The sequence below is a fragment of the Camelus dromedarius genome, chromosome 3 (assembly GCF_036321535.1).
Source record: "Camelus dromedarius isolate mCamDro1 chromosome 3, mCamDro1.pat, whole genome shotgun sequence".
In the NCBI taxonomy this organism is placed as follows: Eukaryota; Metazoa; Chordata; class Mammalia; order Artiodactyla; family Camelidae; genus Camelus; species Camelus dromedarius.
Genome location: NC_087438.1, coordinates 18,889,998 through 18,915,411, shown reverse-complemented (window position 1 = coordinate 18,915,411; position 25,414 = coordinate 18,889,998). Strand labels below are relative to the sequence as shown.

Sequence of the window (25,414 nt, the reverse complement as noted above, 5' to 3'; positions counted from 1 at the left end):
GTACATGGTTGGTGGGAATGTAAATTTATATAGCCTCTATGGAAGACAATATGGAGGTCCCTCAAAAAATTAAAAATAGAACTACCATATGATCCAGCAATTTCACTCCTGAGTATACATCCAGAAAAATAAAAACACGAATTTGAAAATATACATGCACCCTAATATTTATAGCAGTACTATTTATAATATTCAAGCTATGGAAGCAACCCAAGTGCCCAACAACAGATGAATGGATAAAGAAAATGTTTTATATATATAAAGGAATATTTCTCAGTCATAAAAAAGAACAAAATACTGCCATTGCAAAAATGTGGATGGAACTAGAGAATATTATGCTTAGTGAACTAAGTCAGGCAGAGAAAGACAAATATAGTATCACTTACGTGTGGAAACTAAAAAAAAATACAAATGAATGAATATGCAAAACAGAAAGAGACTCACAGATAATAGAAAACAAACTAGTGGTTATCAAGGGAAGAGGGAAGGGGGGAAGTGAAAATTAGGGGTGTGGGATTAACAGATACAAACTACTATGAATAAAATAAAAAATTAATAATGATATATTATATAACCATTATCTTGCAATAAATTTCAGCCCCCTGCCCCCAACTGAGATGTCAAGAAGGCAAGTCTCAGGACACCATCTCTGTGTCTTATAATTTAACACAATTCTGACACTACCCAGAAATAGCATCCACAAGTTAAAGGGCTCAGTCCTACAAGACTGCCTACCCCACAGCTTCAGACACCAGCCACAAGCCCAGGCTATTACCTGTACTTCTGACCATATGGCTATAAATCAGAGGTTTCCATGACTCCCACTTTGGGTTTTATTACTTTGCTGGAGTGGCTCACAGAACTCAGAGAAGCATGCTACTTACTAGAGCACAGGTTTATTACAAAAGGATGTATCTCAGGGATAGCCAGATGAAAGAGATGTGTAGGGCAAGGTATGGTGAAAAAGCATGGAGCTTCCATGTCCTACCCAAAGTGCCACTGCCCCCAAATCTCCCCTTGTACACCAACCTGCAAGCTCTCTAAACCCTGTCTTTTTGAGTTTTATAGAGGCTTTACTACATAGGCATAATTGGTTAAATCATTAGCCATTGGCCATTGATTCAACCTCCAACCCTTCTCCCTTCCCCAAATCAGGGGAGTGGGGCTGAAAGTTCCAACCCTGTAATCACATGGTCAGTTCTCCTGGCATCCATTCCCAATCTTTAGGTGCAGTCCAAAAGTCACCTCACTAACTTAAGAAAAGATACTTTTATGGATCTTATCACTTAGGAAATTCCACTTGTTTTAGGAGCTCTGTGCCAGAAACAGGGACAAAGAATAATTATATATTTCTTAGTGAAAGTCACAATATCACACAGGAATAAATCAGTTGTTTTGAGGAGTGTTATATATAGATGGAGTCCTCAAGTATGGAGATGCATTATATTCAAAGAAGAAGAAAAGAAAATAATTTCATGGTATGTTTTTTGCAATAAGGTACTACATTTAAAATACCAAATGATAGAAAAGTTAATTCAAGCTAAAGTAACCTTGAAAAGAATAATTCAAATAATACTTTCATTTACTGTAAATTAATTTTGATGTCAATACTCCGGAAGAGGAAATATAGTCATACTACTATAAATAATGATGATGATGAATATTTTTGTGCAAATCTCTTTACTAAGTATTTGTAAACATTATTCTAAGTATCAAAAATTGTCTTCCACGAGGTAGAATGCTACTTATATTTGAAAACTTACAGGTAGCTATACACACGATATAAAATAATTTTCAATAGTTCCAAGGCTGAGGTCCCCTGTTTTCAAATGCTCCATAATCACTGTGACAATTGAGAGAAAAGCAGAGGACTCCTGAGACAGGAAGATAGTAAGCATTTTTTTTTTACTTGGCAAATCCCCCTTTCCACCTTTATCTAGAAGTAGTAAAAATAACATCAAATAAGGCAATAGAATGTTTTGTTGGATTGTGGATTTCACACAAAACAAGTCTCTCCCTAAAGTTGGGTTTCACTGTGAAATGAAATGTATGCAACTTTAGGGATTTAAAGCTTTATTTGTGAACATTTACCTTAAACTATGATAAAATATTTTGTTTGGTTCATTTTCCCCACTTTACATGCATTGCTTTACCTCAGCATTAACAGAGAGACTTCCTATATGTTTATCTAAAGGAACAAGTAGACCCAGAAAAAATGAATATAGAGGAGAATGTGAACTTTATATAAAGTGTCTTTGCCTCAAGAAAACACTCTTAGCCTCCATGAAGAATTCACTAAGCTGTTCATAATCACTTGGATCTATGTAGCCCCAGACAATATGCTTTATTTCTTCTTTTTCTTCCTTTATTTGTAGATGAAGGAAGTAAGGTTCTGCCTCATTTTTTTTTTTTTTGCTCCTTTTCCTGCACTTCAAATTTGCAATTATTTAAAAACTGTGTACCACGAGTTCAATTACCGTACATTAGCAGTGTCACATTTTATTTTGGGACATGTGAAACTGTATTTTCTAAGTATTTGTTTTCCCTTTCAAGAAATGAATTTCCATGATGCACATGTCTCAGATAGGCAGCTGTATTATCTACACTTCATGGATAAGCTTCACCATTGGCAGGGGCGGGGGGGAGTGGTGATTTTATTTTTATTTTCTATTGTCAGTTTTCTTTTGAAGCATCAAATAAGATATTGATATTTTTTGGCACTTAAGCTATTTACTTACTGTGACTTAACGAGCCGTTATAAAGTGAGCCGTATTCCCACCGTGCACTTCATACAACTATTACCAGAACTTCTTTTCAGAAGGATTTATCTACTAATCAATATTTCTCTTATTGTTCCATTTCCAGAAGTACTAAAGAGACTTCTCTTCTGAAACAGGATTTGATTCTGTTATGGTTTACCCTCTCTAACAGTTGTACAATGTACAACAGCAAACCTAACAGGTGGACCATCTAGTTCTTATGATGTTGCTATGGTCACAATTATATTTGGACATTTCCAGGGAAGGTGAAAATCCCTCAACTGCATTGTCAAGTAAAAAGCAAAGTGCTGCAGAAATTTGAAATTATACTTGAAATCATTCTCTTTACTGAAAAAGAACATGTTAAGAATCAACTATCAGATATTTTAAAATTACTGTTTTTGAAAGGTTATTTTAATTTAGAGACTCAGAGACACAGATAAAAATTCATCATTAAAACTGATAAATATAATCGGGATTCTTTCTCTTCCTTTTCTTAAACTTGGGATTTGGGTATTAAAATTGAAGTAGGTAGTCGTGAATTCTGCAGGGGCTACACACAAAATTCCTCTTGAGCAACAGGACTCTTCACGTGACACATATTTTCTAAAGATGATTTACAGGTTACAGACATGCTGTGACCTTTCTCTCCCAACTGCAACCGTATTAAGCAGAGCTGATTAACGGAGACTAAAAACACTGGGTTATTTTCTCTCACGGGGGTCTTTGACAAAACCCTCCTCTCTGAGCCCTCCCACTTCATTCTCTTGTAAATCACTATGCCTAAAGAGTCTTTACTCCCCCAGCCCCAGTCCTGGAGCCCTGCAGCGCCATCAGCGGCAATATCTTCCTATGTGAGGGACGTCTCTTATTAATCAGAAACGCTGAATGGAAACCAATCAGATAGAGAGTTCCTTTGGCTTCAGCTTCCTGCCTGTCTGAGTTAAAAGTGATGCTCGCTGGAAGAGGGAGGCATACGGAGATTCATGAAGATTCAGCTGTGAAGATACTATAAAAAGAGAAGAGAAGGAATGAGACAGAGGCAACACCGGAATTGTCGGCACTGAGCAGAGCTAACTCAGTTCCGCTGCTAAACAAGGTAAATGTCATTTACTTTGCTTGACAATATAAGCTCTTCAATTTTTGCCTTCTTATAATGTAGTAGTACAATTATTGCTTTTCTCCTAGTTGCTATATTTTGCGCTCTCTCTCTCTCTCAGCATTTAGAAGCAGGTAAGAATACAGTTTATAGTATTTGAATAAGATATTAAAATGATCAGGGAAAAACTTGCAATGTTTGTTTCTTGTTTTACTTTTACAAAACTGATACCTAGCAAAGCTCTTTTTATAGTGCTCAAATCTGCATACGGAGCATTATTATGAAAATAAAACTAAACTTCACATTGTGTTAGTTGATTTTGGTCGCTTTGAATTACTCACATATTAATAGTGTTTAGGTGTACTATTATATTAACTTGAAATGGACTCTGTTTTCTCATAACTTTTGTTTACATAATTTGAATCAGAACTGTCAAAAATAAAGACATTTTTCATATTCTAATAAGAAATGATTTATTTTTAATATTAAAATAAAATGATACATAAATAGTAAAAATAACACATCTATAGACAGACGTAAGATGTCAGGATTATGGTGATCATTTCACCTGGTAAAGGAGGTTTCTTCACATATTTGTGGTTCTCACTCAGGTCAACATTCTGAATGTGTACATCTGTTGGCTATAATTGCTCTCCATTATTGTAGGCAAATGTATCTTAATGTAATAAGACTGGATGAAAACCACAGGAGGGAGAGTTTCAAAGGCAAAATTAGTATGCTTTATTTGAAGTAATATGGAAAATGCAGTGACTTGATGGAGCATTGTTTTTTTTTTTTCTTTGCCTACCCAATATAACCATGCACATCGATTAAATTTTCAAGCATGCTAAAATCAAAAAAGGCATGATGAATTTTAACTAAAAGGTTATCAATATTCTACAGCACTTACATTTAGAGACTGTTAGCAGTGTATGTTCTCAGAATTCTTTTTTTAAAAAAGTGTGTAAAAGAGAAGTGATCATCTATACTAGATAAGTTCACATTTATTTGTATTATCAACTTTTATTGAGAAAGTAATGGACTAAAGATTTGAGGAGAAATTGGAGGTCTTTTCTGGAAATTTGTTGTCATTTAATATTGTGTTATATATCTATGAGATTACTAATCAAGATTTTTCACAAGGTTTTTGAAATCTATGTAGCATTAAAAAATGAGTGATTTTGTAACAACAAAAAGTGGTAACTTTTGCATGACGGAAGGAAATCTTCATTTGGCTCTCCTTACTCATCTATGGAATCAGAAGATTTACCTATCTTCAACTATAGCTGACTGAGAATGAATTTGATCATTCAATGTTCTTAACTTAGAAAAGAGTATAATTTAAAAACCTCTAGAATTCAATACAGGATAAATGCTATTTCCTGATTCAGACACTGCCTCATTACCTAGGCAATGCTATGTCAAGTGTAGAATACATTTGTGTAACTATGTAACTAGTTAATACAGATTTGAATGGTAGATTTTTTGAAAAACAGAGAAAATGAAATAACATGCTATTCTAGCACATAGCAGCAAAGAATTTGGGCTTACTATGAACAGCATGCTTTGGGGTCTTGTCATTAAATATGTTATGGATTCAACTGAAGTTTTTTAAAAGGAAGTGTACAGAATAATTAAATGCACTTAATAGATATAGGCTGAGATACTGTCAACTCTGTATTTGTTTTGAAAAATGAGAAAATGTAAGATAGAGCTCATAGTATGAGCAAATCTAATTCTGGAAATAAATAGAAAAACACTTCAGAGGAAGCAGACAGTAGTGTCAATTCAGAAAGAATTCACTAACTTTGAGTCAGAAAGATTTGGTAGGACTAATAAAGCAAGTCATATAAGATATTATTTTCCAAGATGGAAAATAATTTTCCCTTTATTACACTATTTGACAGTTTGAAAAACAATTTTGAAATGGTTTAATTATGCCACTATTATTATATTAATTGCAAAATTGAAATAAAAACATCTTGTACTACTGCCTATGTGTAAAAGATCACGATATCAAAGTTGGTTTTGAGATTATGTTTTTAAATGTTGTGTTGCTCGACTTGATAAATTATGCTAGATCAGACGCTCTTCTGAATGTCACCTTGCATGAAAAGATTTCATGTGTTATTTTACTGTGACCCTCATATATGCGAAGTTTAGCCAGTTTAATGTCCCTTCTGTGGTACATTTACCAAATGTGAATAAAAAAGTTAACTGTAGATTTTTTTTTTTCCTACTGGGTTACCTCTTTTTAGACATCAGTAGTGATTTGAGGCAGCATGCAATCCCTACAATATTTGCACAATGTATAGGTACAACTATTCAGAATTCAGGCTTAAAATTATATAACATAAAATGTGGCAATACATTGTACGCAAGAACGTATAAATTAAGGTGAGACTTAATTTAAAAAATACATGTGAATGTGTCATGAATAAACATTGGCTGTAACTTGTTCTCTATGAAAGTGAACAGCCTAGGTGGATAATTATTTAGCATTAATACAAATGCTTAAATAAAATGGATCATTAGTTTGTGATATTCTTTAAGATTAGTTTTGTTCCTTCAAAGGAAAGTCTAAATATATTGTATAAATAAATCTAACTTTAAGAAAAAGTGTGATCATTAAAAAACATTCAATGTGATATTTTAAATATTTATATTTCTCACTTCAAGGATAGTTTTATACATATTAAGCTGTCATGTATAATATCAAATCAATAGTAATATTAACTGTAGAATAAGTTTGGTTTATGGTGAGATATTTTATAATAAAAACTCTAGTTATCTTCTTAGGCATTTTACTTCTTAATTTATCTACTTAATTAAGTTTTCTTAAGGAAGAAGAAAACACACTAAATGGGACCAGAGGACATTGGTTTTAATTAGCTTTGTTTTTACCTGATGTCAATTTATAGATATGATAATTTTTATTGTAGAACATGACATGTTTCCTACGGTAAAGCAATTTCTTTCTTTGTATCTTGCATATCTATTTCCAAAAATGAGTTGTGTCTTGAAATATATCCCCCAAAAGCTTCTCAATGTCTATGATATTAAATTATTTAGGTGTTTACGTAAGATTCTAAAACTTTAGAAGAGAAAACCACCTCCAACTCTGATGTTACACAAGAAAACTGAGGTTTTGGAAGATCACATTACATAACCAGTCCTGTCAAACTGTATATGAAAAATTGGCAACATTATGTTAAAATACATCATTATGTGGAAACATTATGTGAAAGTTGAGTCATGAAAATCATGTTAGGAATACACACACATACACGCACACACACACAGAGTGACTAGTTGAAAACACTGACTCCTGGATTGATTTTAACATCTTGAAAAAGTTTTTTTCCCTTATGAGTCACTTCAAACTCCTCTGCCTGGAACAACCATTATCTTCATCAGTAAAATATGGTAAGGAATGCTCAGTGAGGAGAGTGTCTTTATAGCACTCTCATACATCTTCATAGCAGTCCTAATATGTTAATGCATTTATCCCTAAATTTAGCACTACTGAGAGATGGTCTTATAGTCACATTAAGAATGCAAAGTGCCTGAATAAAAGCATGATCTCTGGAGCCTAACCAAGAAATTTTATATTAGCCCTGCAAGAAACACCTCCCAAAACATAAAAGTCATAATAATGGATCTTACTGCTTATGAAGAGAAAATGGAAACATCATGAGGTATTGTCGTTGTGTTGGTTGTGATGATGGGGTGTGTTTGTGTGTGTGTGTCTGTGTGTGAGTGTGTAAAATACATATTTATTTTTAAGAGAAAAGGTGGGAAAAGGAGAAGACCTGAATATTTTCAGTGACATTTTTTTCTTTTTCTTTTATTTCCTATTCCATTTCTTTGCTAATTTATAAATCAATTTCAGGAAGAATTAGTGCTTTCCTATTCTCTATTTATTTTTATGAGCAAGATTATTCTTGGTCTTTCTAATTAATTAATGAAACACCACAGCAATGACTGTTTCATAAGTATGAGTTAAAAAGCCTGCCCCTCATATCACTCTTTGACATTAACCCTACAATTGTAAAGAATGGAGATAGCAGTGGCTAATAGTTATTGTTTGATTTTTGAGTTTAAAGATAAACATAATGTATTGTAAGAAATAGATATAGCCAACAGAATTTACATTGGAATATGCTAAACTCATTACACTTGATATTTTATTAACAGAGTATCCAGTGCATAATGGACTTTTTTCTCATATTTACTGCATAGGATCTTAGGAAGTTATAAAAATACAAGAAATAATAGTTACATGAACAGTATAAGGATGACAACAATGCATAACAAAACAACATGTAATCTAAGCAAATAAACACCAATAATTCACGTCCTGTGCCAAAAAACACCACATAAAATATACTGCTTTGGGGAGAGGGTGTAACTTAGTAGTAGAGTGCGTGCTTAGTATGCACAAGATCTTGGGTTCAATCCCCAGTACCTCCATTAAATAGCTAAACCTAATTACCTCCCCCCCACACAAAAATTTTTTTTAATTAAAATATACTGCTTTTATAAACTAGGCAGTCAATCCTAAAAGTTTTCAAAGGGGGTTTTCCCTCAGACACTTTAGTAACTTCTTGATCATCTATTTTTTTCCACCTAAACACATTACTCTAATAATTTAATGCAATTGCCAGAAATATTTTTCAAAATATTCACATTTATGTGTTATAAATAGTTACTGCAAAGAATATATCAGAAATCTAAGAAATTCAAATCTGTTTTTCACTGTAATGGTAATTAAACCACAGATGGAACATCGGAGAAAACTTACAGGTCAAATTACAAAGTAAATCTATATACCTGTATATTTTAATCCTTATCTATATATCTGCATCTATCTCTATTTCTGTGTATATGTATCTCTAAGTTGATCTGTGTGTGTGCACCCAGAAAAATATATATGGAAAGTAGAAAGGAATAACACAATCAGTTATTTCAATGTATAAATGAGTTACACAGTTATTTAATTTCTTTAAATTGTTACAACGGCATGACATTAGACACTAAAAATCTCTTTTGTCAGGCAATTATAGATATTACATTATGAACAAATGATAAAATAGCAATTAAAACTATTTCTTTAATTTTGGAAAAATTTAAACTCAGAGTCCATGTGTCATGGTTGATTTGGATAATTTTTTGAATACAAAGAATTAGACCTGCATTTTTAAAAACTGTAACTGGAAATAACCATTCTCTATTGAACATCTAAAAGTCTTGAAGACCTCATAAAAATGTAATCTCTTTGCCTGCTATTATGGTAGATGGGAAAATAAAGTAGGAATCAACACTATCTCAAACCATCTTAGGTAAAACTAGCATAATTATTAATAGAAAATGAGATCTTTATTATTTATTATCTGTCATATAAAATATAGAGATAGTACATTACATGGTAAAATTTTAAATTATTTGTTTGGTAATTTTCCATAATTGAGGGTAAGATCAATAGGCGTTTTATATTTCTTGTATTAATGGGTAAGTTAACTATTTGCTTAATTCCAAATTTTCTTTATATTAAAATATGATACAAAGATCAAATAGCATTGCTTTACATCTAATAACATATATGCAATAATTTAATAAAATAGTCAAGGATAAATATTTGTATTATTTCCATTCCTTCCAGGTTAATGTTATAACTTATTAGTACGTTATAAACCAACTATGCATGTACTAAGAGGGATTGAAATAGGTTTAACTATTAGAGGAGAAATAATATTTTTTCTTCTCATAGATAAATATTGCCAGTTTATATAGATGATGTGACATTTTATATGTAGTTTCAATTCAGTTATGCTTTTTAGTACAAAAGGATTAAAGAAGATTCAGATTTGTATTTCTGACAATACTTACTTTTCTAAGGGCCAAATAATTAATGCATTATTATAATAATATGTATGATTATGTATGCAAATCATACTTTGTCTGCCTTTTATGTTTAGCTTAGAATTGACAGCCCTGATAATAATCATTGACAATGAAGAATATTATTATCATACTGGCAATAAATACATTTTTCTTTATAATTAAAGTTAACTTTGGTCAGTTTAAAATAGGGAGTTCTATTGAAATATAAATGGCATGCCAAAAATAAGTTTATAATTTTAATGTTGTAGAGATGTTTTAGTACATTAAAATGAAGATTTGGTAAATCAGTGCTGTCTATATCTATATATTTACTTCTCTATATCTAGACAGACAGATATATACACATGTATGATGTGTCTCACTCACTACTTTGGACTGAAGACTTGGTTAAATTTCATTTTCAATAGTTAAATATGGAAGATTATTTTATTTAATTAGGAAGGAAAGTTCTATTTTGGAAATTTTTTGTGGTTTTAGAAAATTAACAGGGTAATTGTTCTGACAGAATTTTCAAAAAATAAATATATATCAGGAAGCAAGTACTTGAGTTTATAATTACTTACACCCAAAGATGAATACAGAAACTGATGGAGTCCAAATGATACAATGGAGACTAAGAAAATGGCAGGATTCAATTGGAGACTCAGTAGTAAAGTAACACAATAATTTAATTTAATAATGATGCCCTTCTGTGGTACATTATGGATGTCTGATGTCTCCCCAAATCTATGCTGCTTTTGGTTTGCTGCTAACAAATGAAGCACTGCCTTTAGGATCATTACAGCCCTTTAGTTAAACATAGGCATGGAGAGTCTTCTCCATTATACACAAGACTAAACTGTGTTTATTGGAGTCTTACATTGAAATCAAGCTTTAAACATATTTGGGGAGGAACGAAATGTTGTTTCAGGATAAATATGTTACTTGTATATGTCTTACACTATATTTCAATGACCATATTTATAAATTGCTCTCTTCTAAAATTACAAGAAAATGTAGGTAAACAGCCCATTTAGAAAGAGTGTTGAGGAAATTCTACCGTAGAATGAAAATTTTATTTAGATTATGAGTTTGGACAAACATATCCCTCAGTACTTATAAACAATATTTTGTTATATAAAATATGGACTTAAAAGCAGATTTTAGAAAGTAAGTAACTATTTGATTATATAGAATTCTATACATATTTATACAATATAGTAGCTTTCTACAAATATGTTTTATATACTATCACTGATATACATTTTTATTAAAATTATAGTTTTATGTCATTTTTCTAAATGTAATTACTTGATGTTTTTATTACTTTTCATCCCTAGTATTTTCGCTTGTGTCAACAGGAACCCATGGTGGGGGGTGTCTAACTCAGTCATAGACTGCATGCTTAGCATGCATGTGAAGTCTTGGGTTCAATCCCCAGGGCCTCCATTAAAATAATAATAATAATAATAATAATAATAATAATAATAATAATAATAATAATAATAATAATAACAAAAACCAGGAAGCAATATGAAAACTAATCTTTATTTTTCTCCATAATGAGAAAAAATTTAAGGTATTAAATGGTCAACTTGCTATAAGTAGATTTTCAAGCAATTTAATATATAGGAAAGTAAGCATATGTTAAGATTACAGAAAAATTTTTAGTATGTAACATGGATTAAAAAGTTCTCAATAACAAATATACTAATATGATATATCAGATGATACACTAGTAAGTATATAACTATGTATAATGCATTAATAAGTTGCTATTTCTATTATGCTAGATGACATGTATTGTGCTGAAATTTAAATGTATTTTCTCCTTTAAATATAACTGTAATCTATGAGGAAAGACATTATCCACCTTTTATCTTTTCTCTTTGGCTTGAATTCTAAATTGGTGGCTAAAACAGACTTCACTTAAGTCGTACATTGCCTGCTGCCTTCAACCAAATCGAGTGTAAATCTATGGTGATTCATAGAAAGCAGATTTATTTTTCCCATGCAATGAACCGTGATCATTTATTTCTCTTGCAGCTTTAACTACTTGTGCTTTCTTACCTTCACTGAGGCTTTAGCTTTGCGGCTACTTCTGTTTCTGTATTTATTGCTTTGCTTCTGTCCCCTTGTCATTTTTACCTATCCCCACTCTACCTCCAATTCAGAGACAGAATATATTTAACTACAAGTGCTTTTCTTTCTTAATTTGGCTTGCATTTTGGGGAGATGATTCAGAGATTTGTAACAGAAGAGTGGCTTTTCTAACATGAGAAACTCCTTAGATGAGGAGTGAATAAAAATTGGTCAATAGATGCAGAGACAATTTTAGAAACTCTTCCCTTCTGTTCCACCTCTCCCAACTTTCACTTTCTAACTGACTGGAAATGGGCCTTATGGGGAGTCAAATAATACCAAGGTCACAATTCATTAAAAAGAGATAAATAGAACAAGGAGACATGGTACTGTTGGGGGAGAATAGGTTCTTGTTCTGTGAAGCAAAGAATTCAAGAGCAAGGCATGGTAAAGTGAAAGCAAATTTATTTAGATACACACTCCGTAGGCAGAGCGCAGTCTGTCTCGGAAGGAAACACAGCTTAGGAGATCACACTCCATAGGCAGAACGTGGGCCATCTAAGAAAGGTGAGTAGGAGAGAAGCTGAGAGGTGTGGGGTGTTTAGTTTAAAGTAAAAGTAGATAGATGCACACTCCAAGACAGAGTGCCGGCCATCTCAGAAGGCAAGACAGAGAGTGACCACGAGGTGCGGAGCTGTCAGGTTTTATGGGCTCGGTAATTTCATATGCTAATCAGGAGGAGGATTATTCCAACTACTTTGGGGAAGGGGCAAGGATTTTAAGGAAATGCACCCCCCTGCCCACTTTTGGCCTTTTTATGGTCGGCCTAGGAACTGTCATGGCACCTGTGGGTGTGCCATGAAGCTCAAGGTCTATTTGAATCTTCCACCATCTTGGTTCTAACCAGTTTGTCCTGTCCTCAGTTGCTGTGTCATTCCTTCAGTGGTTCTGCCCTGTCCCCTTTCCTCCCGCTTCAGTACTACTGACAAGTGAGTTTGACTCTAAGTCCAGGAACATAGTCCTGCATGTATACAGCTGCATGAAGATTTGAAAATCTAAAGCTTTCCTTGGATAGTTAATACTCATAAGGTGTGTATGGGAGAGACAAATTGGTAGTGTTTTGATATTGACTGCTCAGCCTTGGGAATCCCAAAATAGATACATACAAAATTTTCACATTAAGAAGCTGATTTTTGTGTCCCATTTTCATGTGGTAGAAATGACAGTATCAGGAAGAAAGATCTTCAGATTATTTGTAGTAAGTAATTAATTCATCTGTTGACTGATTATTTCATTTTTCTTACCTTTGAATTTACTCATTATTGAATACCTGCTACGTCCCAGGCTCTGTGGTGGTGGAACATGTGCTGGGAAGACCTTCCCATGGAAACCACTCTTGTTTCCAGTTGTTAGAGATTCTCCTCTTGTCATTAGTGACAACATGTATCTATTCAGAACTTCTCTTTTTATTTTGTTTTCGTTTTGCTTGGTACTAATCTTTATTTCACCCCTATCTAATAGTGGTCAAAGAAAAGCATTCAAAGAAAACCTTGTCTAGCCTATACTTTCTCTTCAGTATAAACATCTCTCATTACTTCAATTTTAAAATAAGTGACACTTTACAGACTGCCCCACCATTCTAGTTGCTTTGTGTGAATCGAACCCTTGTTTGATATTATCCATAACGTTGAAATCAACAATCCCAATATGAAACAGGGAGCACATAATAAGTGGGACTGTAACTCCCTGTTAAAAACCACTTTTCTAATTAATCCAAAATCATGTTTCTATTCCAACTCACTGCTTCCAAAAGGTGTGCATAGAAAAAAAATATCTTTGTGATTTGTAATTCTGTCTTATAAGATAAAATGGCAAATCCTGAGAGTATAAGCTTGTCACATCTTACATTGTTTTTTTACTATCCAGTCTTTCAACCACTTATAAAAATCTTAATGTCTCTTTGCTATATTATTATAGTAACCTTCTAATTGCTCACCTAGCCAACAACTGAATTACTGGTACATTCTATGAAGTATAATTTTGTAAATGAAGGCTCTAAATAACCTTTTCTCCCCTTACCCACAACTCACACTCCATCACATCTAGAAATGTGTCAGTACTTCTCAGCCTTGGATCCCAGTCTTCAGCAATTGTTTTTTATCTTATATTTAAATTTTTTTCTGCTAAATTCGGAATCATAAAAATATAGCCACAACCTTAAAGGGCTCAAAGTATAGATTTCAAGTGATCAAAACTATCCTGAAGTCCTTACAGAAATATTGTATTTATGATTTATTGTGAGTTCCCTGGAATAAAGGCCAAAACTTTCATGATATTTATAGAGTTTTCATATCACCCCAAAAAGATAGAGACTGCTTAACAGTTTGTAAGTTAAAATATTTATGCTTAACAATACAACTTTATCAAAATAGTAGTAAAAATACACTAGGTTGGTGATGTCAGTAGACATACAGTCTCTTCCCACCTCCATTTACTAGTTCTGTCTTGTTGGTAGGTTATCTTCATTTTTGGGTGCAAATTGTCTTATATATAATAAAATGCAATAAACGAGAAGTTTAGATAGGTAATATTTCATGGTGGTAAGGGCAAGCATAGTCCTGGAGTGAGACATTCAAAGTATAAAAACTAGTTTTACTATATACTTCATGTATGAGTTTGAGAAAGTCTTTTAATGTTTCAGAGTTCTAGGAGCTTCCTGAGTAAAATAAGGATATTAGCAATGTCTACATTACAATGTATTACAAAGAGACACCATTGATCCTATAATAACTACTGTTATTATTATTATTATTAAGAATGGTATTGCTCAGGTTCATTATATCTAAGCAAAGTGTACTGAAACTTTCCATATAGGAAAGCATGAGAGAGACCTAGCTTAATTTGATGACTGCCTGCATTGTTCTTGAAATTAGATAGCATAGATCTGGAAGTCAGTTACAACATTATGAATATAAATATTCATATATGTCATGTGGTTCCTTAAGCTGACATAGCATACAATAAAACCATTTTATATTTTGAACAGTTTCGTGCTGTGAATTTATACCATATTGAAATTAATAGAGAATATTTACTATCATAGATAGAATACTATAAAGTTTATTGCTTTAAGTTAGAGTGAGTACATTACACATGGATCTTGGAGATATGAAGGAGTTATGAAAGTCTTTTAAATCAGTGGCAATAAAATTTCATAGTGTCTCATATCATCACATATTTTAATGCCAGGTATTTAGCTTTCCTTTTCTATCATTTTTATGGCTTTCTCCCCTTTGTTCTTTGAATTACACTAATGACTACAAAGTGAATGACATTCTTGACCTAAAAATGAATAGAGCTTATAAAAATGGTTTATTTGTAGAAGAATTTTACTATGGTTTGAAAATATAATTCAAACAAAAATGGTAATAATGATTGCATGATTGTGAGTAACACTCACTGAAATTAACTTGGAAGTTATATTTGTGGTGAATGTTGTTGATTTGCTGGTTTATTCCTAATCTGTGTAAAATAAAATATAGAAACCACATTAAGTTATATTTACTTAGTATTTACTATGCACATAGCATTTTTCTGGGTGCTAAGATCATAGCAGGGAACATGATGCAAAGAGTTTCTAATCACAAGATGGTACTTTCTCAGGGAGTAATACAAGTAGTTAATAAGATAAATATGGTATTGATGAATGCTAAGAAAATAAGTGGTGGGGTAGAAGGTTACTGAAGGTGTGAGTGGAACTTTATCAAGGTAGTGAGGGAGGTTTTTTTGAGAAGGTGATATTTGAATTGGTTCTGAATGGAGAGAAGGAAATGTGAGAAACATCATTTTAGGTAGAAGAAATGGCAGGTACAAAAGCTCTGGTATGTTAATGAATTTTACTCATTTTATAATATCCTAATTACAATTAATTTGTAAAAACTAGATTGTTATATTATGCTTGCTTAAATGCTTATAAACTTAGTAATAAAAATGTGAACTGGACATTTTCCATTTTCCACAGTAATATTAAACTGCATTCTTGCATTTTTTTCTTGCTTCATTAAACAAGTGGTTTTAATATAAATATAATGTTCATCTTTGTATGTATACAAAATTAGACTTTTATTAAATGTTACTGTGTACACAGTGGTAGGAATTTAAGGCAGCTACTACAGAATATTTAAATATTAACTATGAGTATCCACAATATTTAGTTCTCTGATTTCTCCTGGTTATGAGCTGAGGACTCACTGAAGCTAAGGCAGGAAAGAGTATCCTATTGCAAGGAGGACATATAGACCTGCACATACCTCTGTATATTTCTGTATCGTTATCTAACACGATAAGAGACAGTCTTACAACTCAAAGAAAAAAAAAAAGAAAAAAGAAATCCTTCTCCTTTATCGTGAATGTTGAGGGAGGTTCTACCTTTAAGGCATGAGGGACAGCAGGGTCTGTTCTAGAATTGTCTCAAATGTCTCCAAATGTTGATTTCTTCCTATCTGTGTGATTACATTTTGAACATGATTTTCATATTTCTAATAAATGTTCCAAAAGAAGGAGTCTAATTATGTGACTGCAGTTCTTCTCTGCTTCTGAGGATCTGCTGTCCTACAGGCTCCACTCATTACTTTGTCTGTTATGTCACACCTGGCACTTTTATGGCTTCTCTTTCTTTTTTATAGATTTCCTCTTTTCGACGATCTCTGATTAAATTTTCAGAGATATTTGTATTAGTCTAACTCTTATTTCTTTGTAGCAGGATCCTAGACAGTCTTTTGGTTGGCATTCAATACTTTTCTAACCGTATCTCAATTAGGTGACCCTAGTCATATTCTCTTGGGCCCTCGATATACAATTTATTTGCTGAAAAACTGACCTTTGACCTCACAAGGACTGGTTGGACACCGTCTTTAAAAGCACTTGTTAGCACAGTACTCAATGTATATTGGTAGGACTATACTGTTTGTGCAAAGTAAACAATTATAATGACAATATTCTCACCCAAAATAACATAATATGCTTCTAATTCTATAAAATTGTGTTAATTTTGGCTAAAATGTAATTTATAGTTATAAAACAAAAATGAAAATACGTCCAATTTGGAGTTTTAAGATTACATCATAAAAAGGTTTTGGCTATTTTCAACAAGGAAACACAATAGTCTAAGTATGCCGAGTGAATCATGGTTTGCTAAAGAATTCTTTCAGTAAGTTCTACATTGCTTAATTATGAAACTGACTCATATACCATATTGGAAGGTAAGGTATTTATAATTTTTGATCCGATGCTAACTCTATATCTCTTAACTCCCTGCTTCTTCCTTTCCCAATGCAAATTTGCCTGCCCTTCTTTTTAGGCTGCAGAGCAGGGAACAAATCACATTTATTCAATAACTTCAATAGTTAAGAGCTTAGATTCTTGAGCCAGAAACACCAACTCCATCTCTTACCTCCTGTGGTCTCAGTGAATTTATTTTCATTTTCTTAAGATTCAATTTCCTCAAGTGAAAACGTGGATAATTGTAACATTAGGGTTGTTGCAAGAATGATTATGACAATACATGCATGAAAGTGCTTATCATAGTACCCACTTAACAAATATTAATTTTGATAACTATTTAATAATAGTCACAATGCACAATGAATATCAATTTTTCTTATTATAATTATACTCACAATGTACACAAACTGTCAGTTTCTAATACTGCTTTTAGGAAATTTTACTATGATATTTGGAAAAAGTAGTTATAATATTCTGTACATGTTTCAGGAGTTTTCCTTGTGTAGACTTTTAAAAGCAGGCAGAAAATGAAAAATAATTACACCTCCAAATAACTGATGGAAAATATGCTTTTGCCCTATGCTAAGATTTTACTTGATTAGGCAATATGTTTTCTCCTAATAAATCTTCACTGGCTTTTAAAAATACTATATAATCAATCATGAATGCAGAGAGTAGGAGTGACAATAAGAACATATTGGAAAAATTGAAGAAATTGTTGCTAAAAATTATGTAAGCAATCATACTTTCAAAAGGCACAGAACACTAAAAAACACTCCCAATTATCAGAGTATGAAAAATATGTTTGAAATTTATGGAAAATATGGATCTTAGAAAACCGATTTGTCCAGTTTTCATTATTAATGGAATTAGGGCCAAGTTGTCACAGTGGTTTTTTTAATGCTATTTTTAAATGAAAAAAGTTTATCCTATAAAGTGTGATCTCTCTCGGAAGGAAGATTAAATTAAGAAATGAATGAGTCAGTACAATCAGAGATTATTAACAGCAAGAATAAACCCAAATGACATTTTTTTTTAATTGACGGACTTTTTTTTACAGGTAAAGATACTAAGACCCTGAAAAATTTGCTTAAACTGATCTTAGAGGAGAAAACCAACAGTAGAATCTAGATCTCCAAGAATAAATTACGTGCTTAAAGAATGTCTTATCAATGTAAATTATTATAATTTTGTAAAATAGGTCTTGATTCACACCCTTCACATGTAAAATACCACATCAAGTGTGAATAGCCAAAGATAAAAAATGACTACCATTTAATTAACCTCTGTGGTTGGGCCTGGCTTTCCCTCCAGAAAGAGTAAGACGAGCGAAGTCAATTCTTTATGTAGAGAAGGAAACACAGAGTTATGACAATTGTCTATGCCATTTTCAAGGACTAAACTGGAGTTAACTAATTGTTTCCCAAATTTTACATGGTGGAATTTCATTTCAATCTAGTTTAGTAAAGAGAACAAGGGATGGGACTAAAAAGATTGGAGATAGGGGCTTTCGTATTCATAAACTAGTCTGGGATTTCATTTCTTCATTTTGAAAATAATAGAGACAAGAAGATATCTAAGAGCTTTTTCAGTCCTGATGTCAATTAAATTTGTGAAAATAGTTATATTAAACATTTAATTGCTTCTCTAACAAGTTTCCATCTTGTAGGGAAAAAATAGAACAATGGAAATAATTAAAATACTTGACAGTATCCAAATGCCTGGATATTATGCTCTTATACCTGGTCCTTTAGAAGGCCTTTGCTGAGATGTGGATCCCTCTGTGGTGGTGTCTACTCTAGTGTTAGAACAATTTCATCTGTTCAATTGACCTTCTCTATATTATTTAAATTTCCTGCATTGATACCAGAATTTCTGTGTATAAAAATATATGAGTTGGAATTTTATTATTGTCACAAATATTCAGAAATGTATTAATTTATCATGTTATAGCACCAAGCATTCTGCGCTATTTCAAGTATTGTGTTGGCATATTCACAACTACTATAACAAATTTAAATATCAATCACCTAAAAGAAATTCATACTTTTCTAAAGAAATAATTCATCTTAAATCATTTTTTGTTCAATTAATGCAAATAGTGTAATCTACTCATTTGAGTGAACTTTTGCATATATTTCTGCAGTTATAAAACTGTGCTATATGTATAAATTATTTCTATATTATAGCAAAGATTGCATGAAATGAAACAATTGCTAATAAAACTGCTCAATATTTGAGAAAAAGGGAAGTATGTCAGTCTAAGTTTTAAAGACCAAACTTGGATTCATTTGAAGAATAAATAATTCTAGTATCAAATGAATTCCTAACAAACACTCAATTTATAAAAGACTAGATTTTTAAAAAGAGGAATATAGGTTAGTTATGTCTTTGAGACATTATATATTGGAATCTTTTAATAATTTTCTCCTTGGATAGTATGTCAACAAATAATCTCTCAGGCACTTCAGGTATTAGACCCTTCAGTTAAATCTGGAAGAAATTACTCTCCTTAGCGATGTTTTATCTATAGTGTTATGAGAGTAATAAAAGCATGAGTGTGTAAGATAAGTTTTCCCAAATCACAAAAGAGCAACAGCCTCTGTTTCAGTGTAATGTCTTGAGGAAACATAACAACAAAAGTACCTGATAGTCTATTAAACATTTTCCTTTCAAAATCTATTTACATGAAAATTAATTATTTATAGGTAAATTATCTCCTCTCCTTGTGATTTCCTACTGGAGTTACAGATTTCTTTCTGATGTTCTGAAAAAAGAAATTAAACTATTCACTAATTAAATTAACCCCATTGTAAAGTTTTCTTTGGTAACGAACATTTATTTATAACAACACCTCGCCCTAGTCTATGGGGAAAATGGGTAGCAGTGATGCTGGATAAACCGCACATAAAATTGGCATACAGGATCTCTTTGCCAGTGATATTGCTGGTTATGTAAAATATATATTTTTTGGTGTGTACTTTATAGATGCATCATACTTTACATTACTTTTTGGAATATTTATGTACATGGAAACAACATCAATATTCTTAGTTCTAATTACATAAGTGTAGAGAAAAATGATGTGATTCAGGTTACCTGAGGCTTATGTATTCCTCTCCTTTTATAAGACTCAATTTTAAGAGATTTTACATAATATTCCATCCATCTTTTTAATTTTATTTTTATAATTTTATGATGGCTGAAAAAACAATTTTCTTTCAGGGATATATACAATTTTAAGGCCGTAAGTTAAATATTGCCCATAATATCTCAATGTTAATAAGTCAATATCAGACCCAGTTAAATTTACATCTAAACACATTATGCAATTCATATGTGAAATTGATCCAAAATCTTACATTTATAAAACCAAACTACTTAGCACAATACTTTAGCTCCCTCTTTTGGTTAGCCCAGATTGCAATATGAAAATATGAGGAAATGCCCTAACATGCTATCATTTCTACTGGCAGTTTATAATATTTGAGACAATACTTATTCCATTATTACTGCCTAAATTAATCACTCACATCAGTTTTCTAATAAAAAGAAGTCAAATCTACACCTGGACTTTTTTTTACTAGTTGAGTGATAAGTTATTGAAACACTTCATTTTATAGTTAAAGATGTATTTTGACACAATTTTACTACATATTATTTAAAATAAATTAGTATTTACTTAATTTTATGAGGATTTAAAAATATGATTTCTCCAAATAAAATACAAGCTTATATATCACCTATATCTGTTTCTTAATCTCTATCAATATGTGTATCTCCAAATCTATATTCTCATCTGTAGTCAATTTTTCCAATCTATTTCTCCAGTTTTCAAATTTGTTCTTTCCTTTCACAAACAAATAACCTGACCTTAGCTCCAGCTTGCACAATAAAAGCAAACTGAGTCCACCTTTCCAAATATTTCTTTAAAATTTCTAGGAGTATTTCCAAAATTCTAGATTTCACCTTTTACTACTTGCTTACGATTCCTCTTCAAGTTTCTCAGCTGATCTCAGTGCTTAACCCTAATAGGCTCCTGCTTGTTTCCCTCAGTCCTACTAATACTAAGACAGAATAGTAATTAATAATAATAATATAAATTAACACCCTTTACAGGATAAAAGAATGAAGGTAATGTTCGGGAACAGAAGACATCAGGAAAGGATAATTAAAATGTAGTGCATTACTGCGAAATCTGAACTCCCTAGTCCAGGCAGTTTCCCAGGACTTGACTCCTAGGTATCTCCATCCTTTGCTCTTAGCTTGCTGCCACTTAGCTGGAGAGCTTTTCTCTAACCAATGAGTATTACCCTGACAGAAATTGTTATTTGGGAGCCCAGAATCCTCAATTCATCTCAGACTAGGGGAAGGGATTAACAAAAAATGAAATAATTGACTCTGATAGTATTATTCCAGAGGTGCCGACATTTAAAAAAAAATTTTCATTATTGAAGAGGAAGCTTAATATCCTTGTATGACATATAAGCATTTGGATTTTTCCATCAGAAATTGTAAGGCCATCACTTAACCTATGTCTACATGATTTAATGGGCTCCCCGAGAATGGAAAGAGCTTTCATAAGAACAAATCACACCTAATTACAGGATCTAAAAAATAATTCTATTAATTTTTTCAATAATATTTTGTCATTAATAACAACTGTCCATGAGTCAGAAAAATTTTGTACTATTTTTCTCTCCTAATTTTGGGTAGGTATGAAAAATACTTAACTTTTTAATGTTTAATATGTGGTTAGGTAAAGATGATAAATATCTGAGAGACTTTCTATGTATAATAAGTGAAAACCAAACTTCTTTATCTCTTCCTGCAAATAAACGGAAGCCTAAGTCAATCCGAAAAGCTTTCTATTTTTTTTTTTTCATTTACCCCAATTTATGAAACATCCCATTTGTAACACAGGAGGTAATTCAAATAATTTGAGAAAGATAATGGGTCTTAAACTGTTTCTTTTAAAAAAAATGAATAAAAATTAGAATTAATGTATTTCAGCCTTATTAGAACCAATGCCAACTTTTTATGAAAAAACAAAGACATATAATCTCTCTTATATGTATATCATAATTGGAAAAGAGCAAATGTGTTAAGAAACAGTGGGTCCCAATGTTGAAAATGTAGTTGGGTAGATAATGGAACTCTGAAAAGCAAGCAGAGGGATTTGAACCTGATGTTGGCTATATCAGAGGCTAGTTTAAACAGTAAAAATGAGAGTTACAAATATGTCCTCTGAAATGAGATCATGTGGTTTCATATTCCAACCCAGTCATGTTCTAAGTCCACTCCTAGAGGAGCAATTTGATCCTTCTGAGCCCCAAGATATTTCTGTATAAGAGACCCATAATAGTTTTTCCTATATGTTCATTTGTGAGGCTGGATGAAATATACCTCAAAAGTATGGGTTTATCATGACAAAAGAAATATTAGACAGAAAAAAATATCTTCAGAAAGGTATTTTGACATATGTATGTCAGAAATCAAAGAAAAATCAGAGTGAGGAAAAATAGAAAGAAGATATGAACAGTTTTGAGCTAATGACTTCCTATATTTATTAAACTTGAAGCTTGTCATGTTGAAGAAAAGGAGACAAAAAAAAAAAAAATAATGACAGAACTTGATAACACTCTGGCACTGAAACTCCAAGCGATCTGAATGCAACTTCAAAAACTTTCAGGGTTTAATATAAGGGAATAAAAATAATGCCTTTTCTCTCTGTGGATTAAAAAACAATGTTCTTTGTAACTCTCTGCTTCCTTAATTTTCTCTCAGTTTCACCAAAATTTCATAAATAAAAAGTTACCAGATCCGAAGTTTTAGACTCTTAAAAGCATTTTTAATGATTGGTTGAAGAAAACAGAATTTTATTTCATGATTAATTTCCATGTTGTATTTAAGATACTGTTAGATTTAAAACTACTACTCAGGAGAAAATTAATTGGCCAGTCATGCTAAACTTCCTCCCAAAATGGATACAGCCAAATCCTCAGATTTTTAAATGCAACCATTGAAAAACTCTAAGTTCAAATAGCTATACTTAAATAAGCATTCATATCTTATAAAATGAATACCATATAGGTTTTGAGTATATTGGCCAAATGATTTTCCTTTCTGAAATGCTGGCAGACTCTAACATATACAATGATTAAACTTTTGTATATAAATCCTATAATTGTTTGTGTTCACATAATGGCATTTTGTGAGAAGTATTGTATTTTTCCTTTGAACAACAATCTTTCTCTTCTTCATCCCACTCCTCAACCTAGTACAATTTCAACACTAGGTTGTGGAAGTGACTTGTAAATGTATGGCCAAAACCCATACTTGATATTCCATCAGTGCTCTGGAAAATCCAAGATGAAGTTTATTAATGCCACTTATATACCAGTACTGTCTGTTAAAGATTTCCTGAGATGCTACAGTATCTATTTCTGAGGATGGTTGCAATTCAGGAAAAAAAACAAACTGCTCACAACCAGTAAAATAGGTAGAAATGTTAGAGGTTTGATTATCTCACCAATAAAAAATTATATAAAATGTCAGTGCACATTGCGATTGTCTTTATTTAGTCCCTCTGTCTATTTACCTACTTTAGTTCTGATGCTGATGCTGTTGATGATGTCTCATTAGATTAGGATGACAAAATCATGAACTAAAAATAATTGTTCACTAAGTTATTATCAGGAGATAATGACATACTGAGTGTTCTGAGTTGCAGTGTTGACATGGGCGACCCTCATATGCTTAATAAGCAGAATTAGACAAGACAGCTGTGTCAAGTGTTTGGCAGGGCATATGGTTATATTATTATGTAATAGAAACATGAATTAAACAAGGTTTGGGAGTCACTATTAATGTCTAAGAAACCAGAGCATCTATTTTAAAATTTATATATATTAATAGGTACCTTCTTAAGAGGCAAATACTTGAGGAATTTTTTTGGCTTTAATTAATATACTACATTTCATATTACATATCTCTGATGCTTAATGATGCTATTTAAGCAGCAAGCATATGCTCCTTTGGCAAAGATACAGAGAAAAAATGAAAAATAAATGGGTCTTATCATGTGGTAGACTTATGAATGAGTTTCCTATGGAGGAAAATATACAGAAAGAAGTGTAAGGAACCTCAATAAGGCCTGAATTTAGAAGGCTAACTCTGACGCATTTTTACTTCTTAGTTTTCCCCTTATAGCAAAGAAAAGATGTCCTAATGAAGTTTAATAGTGAGTGCATGATATTTTAAAATAAAAATAGTAACTACTCTCTCTCTCTGGAATTCAGTGGGTTAATAGAGATAAATCAACCCTTTATTAACCTCGTTAGTTGTGCAGTATTTCTAACTAAATTTTAAGCATTTTAACATTACAGTGCCTTAAAAATGAGATTCACTTATGTGCAGTATGTGTAAAGTGAAAGATAATATATTCAAATTGTTGACATTGTCTCCTATAGTTAGGTATTCATTACATCCCACCTTTAATGCACAGACTGAGTACACTGAGTCAGTTGAACTCTTGGTCCATTGTTCCTCCTCCAGGTCAGACCATAATTCTATACTAACCTCTGGGTACATGATGAGGATAATTAATTTTATTATAAAACACTTTTGATTCACAGGTTTTTACATACTGAAAAAGCCTTAGGAAGATTAGGGAAGCTAAGAGTAGCAGATGAGGATAAAAATAAAAATAAATGGATGAAACAAGAGAAGGTCCTTGTACAACCCAACAATAATTATAGCCCAGGCGCTGGGTGTATAATTAATTCAACCATTCAACCCTCTGCACATGAGTTTGGGCTGTGGGATGGGAACTGAGCCTATTCCTTAACAAATTTCCTTATAAATTCATGTGTGTGTATACGCATGCACACTCACACCCCAGTAAGTCATATCAGTGCCAAGTTCTATGCTGTCCTTTGACATATTGTTTTAAGTGGATCCCTTAATTTGTTCAGTAAAAACGATCACAGAATTACTTTAAGAAAGAAACTAATCTATGATAACTATCTGTCATTAATTCTCAAAACTCCTACTGCTTTATTTGGATTGCAACATAGTAGATATATTATGGATGCTAAAGCCAGATTTCCTAGGTATAAATGTCGACTATTCCTGAAAAAACCCAATGCCCAAAGGTCACCAAGAATACAGGGTTAGTTAAAGTGAGTGTATAAACTTTCTGCAACAAGGCCTACTGCCCATCATGGGGAAACAGAAGGTATTTCGGTCAGAGGGAGTTAGGATAGATCTAGTATAGAGCTGGGGCACTTGGGAAGCGGTTATAAAA

At 32.2% G+C, this 25,414-nt stretch overlaps 1 protein-coding gene across 1 annotated transcript in view; it reads left to right on the top strand.

Moving 5' to 3' along the window:
- Nucleotides 1–3,417: 3,417 nt before the first annotated feature.
- The window catches only part of CDH9 (cadherin 9), a 113,223-nt gene continuing 91,226 nt past the window's right edge, over nucleotides 3,418–25,414 (top strand). Inside the window, exon 1 of the mRNA XM_010985509.3 lies at nucleotides 3,418–3,858. The gene's annotated coding sequence lies outside the window, so the exon portion shown is untranslated. The remainder of the gene's footprint in view (nucleotides 3,859–25,414) is intronic.